The sequence below is a fragment of the Ochotona curzoniae genome, unplaced genomic scaffold (genome assembly GCF_017591425.1).
Source record: "Ochotona curzoniae isolate NIBS_2020 unplaced genomic scaffold, NIBS_Ocur_1.0 scaffold_3208, whole genome shotgun sequence".
Classification (NCBI taxonomy): domain Eukaryota; kingdom Metazoa; phylum Chordata; class Mammalia; order Lagomorpha; family Ochotonidae; genus Ochotona; species Ochotona curzoniae.
The window spans coordinates 24,015,055-24,026,928 of record NW_024467106.1 but is presented as its reverse complement, the minus strand read 5'-3'; the positions used below and the strand labels follow the sequence as shown (position 1 = coordinate 24,026,928).

The 11,874-nt window shown below is 37.1% G+C and overlaps 1 pseudogene; it reads right to left on the bottom strand.

Annotated features, from left to right (window-relative positions):
- Window positions 1-10,245: 10,245 nt before the first annotated feature.
- LOC121144599 lies at window positions 10,246-10,940 on the bottom strand (annotated as a pseudogene).
- Window positions 10,941-11,874: the final 934 nt, after the last annotated feature.

Below are 11,874 nucleotides of genomic sequence, written 5' to 3'. Positions count from 1 at the left end.
GGATGGAATGATCTGAGGATCTCTACAAACTTCCTTCTCTTCACAAACAAATGATTTCTGGTACATTCTTGAGGTGAATGGATTTTGAAACTTTTTTGTGGGCTCGTTACATTTTGGTTTTGCTCGTTTGTAAATAGAAAACCTTGTTTGTCTATAACCACATTTAAAAATCACAAGTGGCAACGTATTTTCCAGATGTTATTGCAAAGTATGTGTGAGTGTGAGTGTGTGTGTGTGTGTGTGTGTGTGTGAGTGTGTCTCTGTGTGTGAGTGTGTGTCTCTGTGTGAGTGTGTGTCTCTGTGTGAGTGTGTGTCTCTGTGTGTGAGTGTGTGAGTGTGTGTGTGTGTGAGTGTCTGTGTGTTGAAGAAGATCTGTAATTGTTTTGCCCTCAGAGTGCTACTTTGCCAAGAAGAGGTCAATTCCAGTCCTGAACTCATCCCGAAAGAGTTAAGCTTTAATTATCTTATAATTGTGTGGGAAACCCAAGCAGAGTTTACTGGCGCAGAAATAGCAGAACAATACTGTCCCTGCAGGGAGCACTGCTGATCACATATTTTCTTCGTATTACTCAGCAGTTTGTGGTGAGAGAAGCAGACACAGGCAATTATCCTGCATACTGAACTTAAACAATTCTACCTCTTTAACAGTTTTTCCCTATAAATATTCATTTTGGATTTTAATTTTCACAGACATTTTAATAAAAGGACATCATTAGAGCAATGCAGCAAAGGAACTCGAGTTTTAAAGAGATTTACCTCTGGGCAAAATCCTGGGGAGCCATGGGAAATTGGCTTTCTCATTTAATTTAAATTTAAAAACATGCTTTATGAGGGAAGTCACTTAAGACAAAACATCTCATTAAGCTGGGGCATCCAATGGGACTGAATCATGGTTCCCTGATAAAGAAATAAATACAGATTGATACAGTTGCCAATTTGAAGATTTGTGGTGCTGCTGTTTCTTCTGTTGAACTTAAATGGCACCATTTATATCCCCAAAATTGTATCCCCAAGGAATATATGGATAGCCAGCTATGGATCCTATATCTTGAATTCTGTGTAGAAATTATTTTATAAGCTTTTCCTACACAAGCTCACATTTTCTGCCATATCCAAGGCACGTCCTCTATCTTTTACCAACCATTTCATATTTATGCAATTTTTTAGGGTTATATTGATTGCTACAGATAATGCCCTAAGACATTCTTTTATTACCAACAGTCAGTATATAATATTACTCTCATTTTTAATATTAGGCAATTGAGACTCAGAAAGTCCGAGACTGTGGGATCCTACAGCTAGGAAGGAGAAAGGAAATACTGTTTCCTGGGACCGCTCTGGTCATCCGGCAATGCCCCGATTCCCCAACAGGTCTGTGAATCTGGGCGTGTCCCTCCTGAGCAGGAGTGCTTGCTTGGACATCTTCCCTGCACACCTCCAATCACATTTGTTCTCACGTTCCCTTCTCATAACTCATCCTCATCACAACCTTCATGTAAGTCATAATTAAATTCATCAAGTTGATCCATTCAGATATGCTCTTTTTCTAAATTCTATAACATTTTCTTTCTCCAAATATTTATTATGGGGTATATATATATATATATACATACAGTCTCCAAAAGTTCAAAGAAAATGCATGTTTAAAAATTCATAAATGTCAAAAACTTTTTCCATCAATATTTTCAAGTGTTTGTGTGTGTATAGAGAGAGTGGGACCTAGCAATTTCTAAATAAAATATGGAAAGAGACAATAAGAAAAGGGAAAGAGGGAGAGAGATGGAGGAGGACAGAGCGAGAAAACGAGAGAGACCTAGTAATGTATAGATAACATACACCACTGTAACAGCTGGTGCGGGGCTGATCTACATCTGGGCCTCAGGAGCTCCCTCTGCGTCTCCTACATGGGTTTAGAAGCCCAAGGGATTGGGCCATCCTCCTCTGTGTTCCCAGGCCAGTGGCAGGAATCTGGTTAAGAAGTGGAACAGCTAAGATTTAAACCAGCACCTGGATGGGATGCTGGCAGCACAGTTAGAGGAATATCATGCTAAGCTACCACATCAGCCCTTTAAACCTTATTTTTATAGGATTATTCTTGCCATGCTGTACTGGACATAAATAACTCATCCCTCCATAAGTATAAAATAAATGTAAAACGTGATACTATTCACATTCCAACCATTTTCTCACATCTTTGTCATATTCATAACACCAAACTACCCACTTTTCTGTGCAGTCTGCACCTCTGAATTTCCACAAGGCTATCTTTATAATTTTACAAAATTTCCAACTTTTTGTCCCAAGTTGTTGTCACCTTATTTTTGTATTAGCAGAGAATAGATTGATTTCTGATGCATTTATTGCTCACAGGAATCTAACAAAGTCTCAAATCTTTATTATTCATTTCCAGTAAAATCATCATGTGAATTATATTCACTATCAGCACTTACACCACCAGATAGAGAAAAATGTTGACGTCCCTGAATTGTGCTATCTTTTGGGCCATGCCTGTGACACAGGCATTCCACACAGGCACCAGTTTGTGCCCTGGCTGTTTTATTTCCAATCCAGATCCTGTTTACAGCCTGGGAAAACAACAAAGGCTAGCTCAGGTCCTTACTGTGATCTATTTATATCAATTAATAAACCATATTCTTCTTCCCCATTAAAATCCAATATTACTACATTTATCAAATTTCATAAGCCACATCACTTTTACCTTATTGTTAAAAGTTAACCTTCCTATGTACCTTTAACACCTTCCAGTAATCAATAGTTTGTTCAGAGTGTATTTTTTTTAGATCCCACAAATGAGGCAGATTATGCAGTATCTGTGTCCCTTGACATAACATCCTGTAGCTCCGAACACTTTGCTGCAGATGAGGCACTCTGTTTTTATGGCTAAACAGTAATCCGCTGTGCATACATAACAAGTGTTTTTTATCCCTCTGCGATGGACACTTTGGTCGGCTTACTCTCATGTCTGTGTCTGATGAATCTAACTGTTGCACTCTGAGAGGTCGCCTGAGCCACGTCAGACTCCCACCGCAGGCGCTTCGTGAAGGCTTTATATCTGTAGATCTTCAGGGAAGATCCTTGGCTGTGTCTGTAGGTTACTGACGCATGCTACATCGATCTGCAGCTTTGCTGAAGACTTTGGAATGGAGGTAGTGACCTGGAGTCTATGAACCTGCCGACGTCCTGTCTGAGAGCAGGTACAGGAACACACCTGCTTGGGGCTCTGAGACAGCACCTGACGTCTGCCACTTCTTGTGAAGCTCTTGAACTTACACTAGATTTACTAATATATCCCAACATATTTTTTAAATTTCATCTCTTAGCAAGCAAATGAGAGCAAAATTCTACTCTTCAACATCTACATAAATTTTTCAAAAATAGGCTTTATATTGCAGATCATTTCTAAGTTATAATACAAAAATTGAGAAGTGGGTCCAGCACGGTAGTCTAGTGGCTAAAGTCCAACTTGCATGTGCTGAGATTCCATATGGGCATCGGTTCTAATCCCGGCAGCTCCATTTCGCATCCAGCTCCCTGCTTGTGGCCTGGGAAAGCAGTCAAAGACAACCCAAAACCTTGGGACCCTGCACCCCCGTGGGAGACCTAAAAGAAGTTCCTGACTCCTGATTTCAGATTGGCTCAACTCCGACCATTGTGGCCACTTGAGGAATGAATCAGCAGATGGAAGATCTTCCTCTCTGTCTCTCCTCCTCTTTGTATATCTACCTTTCTAATAAAAATAAATAAATCTTTAAAAAACTGTGAAGGACTATACTCATAAGCCCCCACACCTAGCTTTCTCTATTAATAACATCTTATATTCATATATTTGTGACAATCAATGAACCAGACATAGCTTCCCCTATTCTTTAAAAATGAAATTCTGTATTCCTTAGACCTCTCCAAGTCTCTATTAATGACTGTTCTGTGTTCATATTGAGCTTTTTAAGCTCTCTCATATGATATAAGGATACAAAATGAGAGGAAAGGCAGGTGAATGTAGAATGCGCTTTGCTTATAAACATAATAAACACATGATACTTTATTGTAAAGCAAATTTCCAGACATTTTTTAATTTTATACTGCAAATGTCAAGAAAGGACCAAGCATGCTAATCTCATCTTTTTTATTACGTCTACCCAATCTAATTGCTAACTTTGCTAATAATATCCACTTGGTTCAAGATAAAAGCAGATGTCTTAACCAAAAGTAATAGATAAAACACTTATTTTGCATTTTCCAACTTCCATGATGCAGTTAGGATGGAGATAAAGCTAGATTTAAACACATGTAATTTTTGCCTTTGCTTAAAATAAATTTCCACGAATAACATGTATAGATTTCAGAAACACAGACATGTAACAGCAAAGTACTAATGTGTTTGGAGAGACTCTGTAGCTCACACTTTGGGAGAAAGATGTAATGGAATGAGGCAAACCGTTCCTGGGAGAGCCATGGGATGCTTAACAGAGAGGGGTTGGCTGTAAGGAAATAGCCAGGTGAGTTTAAGAGTACAAAAGCTGTTACAACATGAAACTGTTAAGGCAGAGGGTGTTTGTGGTGCCGGGCATCTGCATTAGGGGGCATTGTCTTGCGAAATTGAGAATTGAATGAATTTGATTGGTGAGTTTTCTACTCAAGCTGACAAGTAAAAGATAGCATTTTAGACATATAAAGGTTTCTGTATTTAGCTTCTCTGTACCTAAGACTCAATATTTAAGCCATATCTCAACAGAATTAGAATGAGAGTACTGGAAAGAAAATGACAGTTAATCTCAGAATGATGAGATTGCCTAGAACTACAATAGCCAGCCAGCCTGTGGCAGTGTTAAAATTTGTTTAAATCAGAATAAGAAGTCAGAAACATTAATATTAAATTAGATACATAAGATGCATAACAACATGTAAGTAAGAACCTGAAAAATCCTCCTGATAAGATGTTGACCATCTGCATGTCATCTATGGAGAAGAAAAAATGCTGGACAAAATGAAAACTTACATGTGGCTCAATTATGATTAGTTGGTAAGAACTGGAAAATGGAATTTGTTCATTTTGATACAACCACACAACCTTAATTATTAACAATTACATTTCCTTTGCATTTAGTGCATTTTCTACATTAACATTTTTCATAGTTAAAACTGTTACCTTTATTTTAAAAAATAAACTCATACCCCAAAAAGGAAGCCATAGAATTTAATAAAAATGTCATAAATCCAGACAGCTTACTAACTTACATGACAGGAACTCTATAAAGAAAGGGTCATCAGAAATAAAAAGTAAACCATGAAATGTACTTTTTCTATCTCTCATAATTAGTTGAATTGGAGTATGAACATTTTGATATTAATTCTTTCAACTCACAAACATGGAAGATTCTTTGATTTTTGTATCTATTTTTTAAATTTAAATTTATTACATATTTAATATTTTTGTACTTATTGCAAATGGGTTCCATCTAGTAAGTTCTTTTGAAACCATGGCATTGCCTGTATATACAAAGACTATTCAGTATGTGTGTGTATGTACGTCTCTTTTTTATGTTTATTTGAAGTTTATTAAACCTTTTGCTCTATAAGTTAATATTTTCCACAGCATTTAGGAGGTTCAGTAGCTAGTTCTTCAACTACTTTTCAACTCCTTCCTTTGGTTATTTTTTTTCTAACTCATTACATGCATATAAGAAGTCATTTCATAATGTTCAATGGATCCTTAAGTCTATTCATCCTTCTATAGCTTTTTCACTTATGAAGCATACAAACTCTACTAATCCACAAGTGTATCGTATTCACTTATTCTTGTGCTTTATGCCATTGAGTCCATTTAATTTCTATTCATTTTAGTTATTCAATTTCCATTTGATTCCGTTTGAAGAGTTTCCACTTCTCTGTCATTATTGTTAATATTTTTTATAATAGTGTCTGAGCCCTTTCAGTCTCAAGATCTACTGATTTTATTTTCTTGAATATTAACCATCCCCTTTCCTATAATTCTCAGATTTTTGTGCTTTGATTTCTATAGTAAGCTTTCATATTAACCTCTTAAACTGTGAAGCCTACACATGTGGATGTAGACATAAAACTTTGTGATTCAGTTAATGATCTTATTTTATTGGACCTCCTTGTGTCAGGACCTTCAGCCTTACTGAACTCAAAATTGTGGGATCAAGATAGTTCTATCAGTGAGTCATTGAGGAATGTTAGTAAGAGGAATCATTCTTGCTTTTACCACTTGTTTTCTAATCTGTTGGAAACATACAACTATACGGAAGTTGCTTACTCTATGTATATAGTACTTCCTGAGAGCTGCCAGCAAACTCTAACACAGCACTGCCTTTGACATAGTATTATGGAGTTCCTTCATCATACTGTTATATCACTTCATTGCCATCTGCTCTTAAACGCTACCGTGCATCATATGAGCAGTGGGTCTCGTGGTCATAGATCCACACTGTTCATCTCCTTTACTATAAAATAGGTTCCATGGTTGGATCTTATGTTATTGATATTCTACAACTGTGGTATAGGCCCTTTCTGACACTCCCATTAGTGGTTCTCTCAGCAAAAAGGAAAACACGTAATAGAGTGCGTGCCTGGATCTATGATAATGAAACAATAACCCTACTATACCGGAAAATGCATATTTGTTGTCACACCAAGCAGCTGGTTGGTTCCTCCAAAAGAAAGTGTACCATACCAGAGACTCAGTGATCTCTGTTACCAATAGATCGAAAATTCCAAAGAGGCAATATTCACATAATTATGGTATGCAATAGTTGACCTGAAAACTTTACCTCTGTATATGCAGGTGTAACCTCAATCTTTGCGTACCCTCGTGTAGTCCTAAGTTATTCATTATTTGGCTGTTCATTGCCTTTTGTGCATTTAATGGTATATGCTTTCTAGTGGATGCTAGTATGTAGTACAAACAACTCGCACAGTTCATGCCTAGTCTCATTATGCCCATCTACATAGGTGACTGCAGACTTTGCTACCTATAGCTTTTTGGTCTCTTTCACTTCCACAACCAGCCAGCCAGATCACTGGTCCTTCTCATTTATGTACATATAGTTTTGGACCACATTTCCTTCAATAGAAATGCATGACCAGCTGTGGCATTTGAAGCTCTACCCACTAAGAAGTTTTCCTTGTGAAACTGTCTTTTAATTGCTTGCTAAATATGCTAAACTTTGAACATTTTCCTTTTATAGAGAAACAGGGCAATTTAATGACAGTGGACAATTCCACTTTCTTTATATTCATTGCCCCCTCATTCTTTAGTTCTCAGATGTCTGTTAAAGAAAAATGGGATGTAAATATGGTTGACCAAGAAAAGCATTGTAAGTTGGAACAGTTTTGACCAGTCAAAAGGACAGATTGGGAAAAGATTGCTTATTAGGAGGGATCAAACTTAGGACAGAAATTCTGAGTCCTTCTAGCCCTACTTTGCTCAGTAATTAAGAATTTTTCCCCAAAATAGTGGCCTTGCCTTGAGTGTTGCAAGAGATTATGTAGGTGATGAATACAGAATTTTATACTCATAACTGGCACTTTTCCCCCAAGGGAGGCCTGAGAATCCTCCATATCTGCCAAGTTACTAAATAGAATGGTAAGGAGGATCTCCATTAAGCTGAAGGACCATGTGAACTAACAGAGCTTTGGGATCAGGCAAATCTGAGTTTAGTACATCTAGTATGTAATTGTTCCTTTAGTAAGTATTATGTCTAGTGATTTTTAATAATTTGTTTTTATTGATAAGTCAGATCATATGTACGGAGAGAAGGAAAGACAGAGAAAAATCTTCTATCCATTGGTTCACTTCACAAATAGCTGCAATGATTTGAGCTGAATCAATCCAAAGCAAAGGACAAGGAGCCTCTTCTGGGTCTAACAGGAGTATAGGGTCCCAAGGCTATGGACCATTCTCTACTGCTTTCCCAGGCTGTAAGAAGGGAGAAGTGGAGCAGCCAGGACAGGAACCTGCACCCGTTTGGGATACTGGCACTTGCAAGGGGAGGATTTAGTCATTGAGCCATCACACTGGACACTATTCCTAAGGTGTTTGTGTATCATTTTATCTTACCAACAATCTGACAATAATAATTATGGTTATTTGTTTAATAAATGAGTAAATACATGGTGAGGATTAAATGAGACAATACTTGTGAGTATTTGTAATAGAGTCTTTGTAAAAATTTTTAATAAGTTTAATTGTAAATCAGTAAATAATATATTTACAGTAAATCTGAAAATTTAGATAAATCAACTACATTGGTAATCCAGAAACACACAGAATGAATCCATGTTCAGAGTTCAATGTTGTATGAACAGCAAGCATTGGTATGTCCTAAAATATGCATCTATCATCCCATTTGCACCATCAGCTCTTAGAATGACAGGCCTCAGCTCTAGTTAAAGAATTACAAGTTACAACTGATAAAGCTTTCCTGTATTTGAAGATCAAAAATAAAGTAGTGCCAGCCATAGCACATGTGGCTAAATTGTGACATGTGTGACCTTTATTTAGAAAGCTTGTATCAACAGTGTTCTGTTAGCCAACAACTGTACAAATTATTCTTCAGTTCTAAACTTACAGTTTGGTTGGTTTTAATGCCCTCATCTGAGTATACACAATTGCCTCATATATGGGAGAAAAACACTAGGATCTTAGTCAAGTTATTTTTAATATTTGGTGGAGACAACCATATACGAAGAGGTTAATTTTAAACACTTTAGGAGTAATTTTAGAATCCCAGGTTCTGACCTTATCATTCTTAAAAGGAAAATAATGAATAATGGCTCCATAATTTAGAAATTACAACCTTTTCTGCTATGTTTAAAATACATATTTCTGTTTACAAGATTTCTGAACTCAGTAGTCTCGAAAACCAAGATTAAGCAAAAGTCTGAATCCTAGGCAGCTACCAGAAACCATGTAACCCAGCCTAAGACCAAAATATTTCCCAAATAAGGGAAACAAGAGATTCAACTAGATTCTCAGAGTGAGAGTGGAAAAGGCTAGTATATCTGCCTGCCCAGAGCAGCAGCACATTTTATTGGAGAGGGTTAGAAAGATCCTATCTGAGAGTAAATGATGGCTATTTTCTCATCTAGCATAATTACCACCTATCCTTTAACACATGGTTATATCAAAAAGATTAAAGAATTAGAAATACATTCTTCACTTACAGAGCACCAAATAGACCACAAAATTCTTTATCTGGAAGAGGTATTTTAAGGCCTGCAAAAGGGAAAATTAAGACTTGGATTGTTTAATAATATCCAAAATTTAAATTTTAAGTCTGACAAATATTTTTTTTTTCTGCTGACACAAATATTTTTTTTCTGGTACCAAATTTCCTACATACATGCATATATATATTATATATATGTGTACATATACATATATGTGTATGTATATATGCACATTAAGAAATGTTCTTTTATGTGTATTCTTCAAATCAATTACTTCTTATTTACATTTGGGAGAAAGTGGCAACTATTTAAAATTGAGGATAAGGTAAAGGATGAGTTATATAGTCATTTATCTAACTCAAATCATATTAAAATCTGAATATAAAATAAGGTGAACATTTCCTGTGAAAAATTAGCTATCCACTTTCTCCCTTCCCAAAGGTGAATTACAACATAAAGGGAAATCCACGTGGGCTGAGACAATGCCTCACTTTGAGGCATGTATATGAAAAAGACTTGTTGTTGTCTAAAATTTAGAGCTTTATAGTTAGAAATATCTAATTCCAACTCTGTGGACAAGTCAAGAGGTTGACATGTTCACACAATCATTTGAATTGGTTGTCTACGCCCTGAGCAGGGCTTACTCTTTTTTTTTTCAACTTCTTGGCACATGTAAAACATGACATCAGATGTCCTGGTTTGCCTTGAACGATGCAACTGTTTTTAAAGTCGACCTTGGTAAATTACACAAGGCTCAACGGCATTAAGAGAGAAATTAGATTCCATGTTTCCTTTGTCCTGTGTTTCTTCCCTCTCAAACTCCTGGACATCTTCTTGGCAGCTGTAAGTAATGATATTAGAGACCGAAGGCTGAGAAACATACTTTGTGACTGAGAAAGCTGTTTGCGCTTTCGTTATCATTTTCCTCAACACTGCCTTTTTGGAATCATCAGATGTAGTTTTTGCTGTTTTTGTTTTTACACTCATATTAAAACCTTCTCTGAGTGTGCTGAGTTTTTGAATTGAGCTTTCTCAGGGATTTCCCCTCTTATCTTTCCCCTTATCTTCAGTAAAATGATTCTCAGGAAGGACTGGACATCTGTTGTGATCTGGAAGAAGGAGAGGATTCATTTCATTGCATGAAGCACACTTCCTGATTCAGCCAATCCCTTGAGCCATTACACACTCATCAAGATCCAGATTTGATGTTGTCTGTTGATTCACTGCACATCTCCCTATTACGTGCACAGCCAGGCTTCCATCAAAGGAAAGAGAGCTGCTATCAGATTTATGGTGCTTTCTTTATTGTTCACCAGGTAATTCATTTGAATTTCCCTCTGTCTCATGAATTGCTCTCCCTCTAATGAGGTATAAAGTTTAGAAACCAAACTTGAAGATTTATCTTCCCGCAGCTCTTAAGCAGTATCTTTTTGATCATGCCTACCATCAAGAGGACACTTGTTCTCACTCCCAGATGTGCCTGAATCTGAAGTTTCTTGCTGACTCACTGTTACCAAATTTCTGTATATCATGTGAACAATAGGCAATGTGCTTTCGCTTTTTATAATATAACCATTTAGTCATAATGTGCTGGTCAAGTTAAAATAAAATCTCTTTCTTGGAGCAAATGTCTTTCAATGGGTTTGGTCTACTCAGCGTCTCTTGTTCTGAAGCTGGACTCTGTATAGTATTACAGAACCAATAATAGACACAGACATGCTAGTATTACAGATTCACTGGGGATGAGAGTAGGGGTACTTTCACGCCTGGTGTGGGGTTGAAGGTTCTTCAAGTCTCCCCAGTCCTTTCCTGGGGCACAGAATGGGCCAAGAAGACCATTGCACTGGCAGGGCCAGGCCACAAGGATGCCTGGACACAGAGAGTCAGGAGAAGGCGGCTCCCAAACAGGAAAGTACCACAATCCACACAAGTTTGTCCAGGGCATCAGGACAGGCCCTCAGACACTACTTCTTGCAGTTACACAGGGCTGCATGGGCTTCCAAAGGAACCAGGCCTACTAAGGAAGTGCAGTACACACCCCCTGGCCTAAAGGAGTCTTTGGCACATACTGGACATTCAACAGCTACATTAAAGTAACGTACTGTCCTAATTTGGAATTTGAAAAAAATTATGAGAATGTAGTCACAAATTTTGATGGAATATTTTAAGTAATTTTGCTTTTTTCTGGACATTTTTATACATCGCAATGTGACTGTGGTGCATATATTGACACTTCCGCTTGTAGTGACTTTATTTTCCCTCTTTGTCATTCTGCAGGGTCCGTTGTCTTTTCAGATGTAGTAATTAGTATAATGTGTCACAAGAGAAAGTCTTGGCACCTTCATTTAGGTATATCCATTTACCACTGGTTGGTACATTGACATTATTAGGTTTCTGGCACCAGAACAATCATTTGCAATTCTCTATGGAAAAATTTCCCTTGGTTAAAGCATTCCAATAAAATCTAAACTAACTCTAATCTCTGGAAATGTGCCATCTCTGTTTCCACCCAAACACGTAGAAGAGTTTTTGGTTCACTGTTGTAATTTTCATTTCATCTACAATAGACTCTTTAGAGCCATTAGACACATTATTGAAATTATTCCTAACTCATCGCACTTTAAATCATAATTATTTTAGCCAAACCTATGATAATGACAA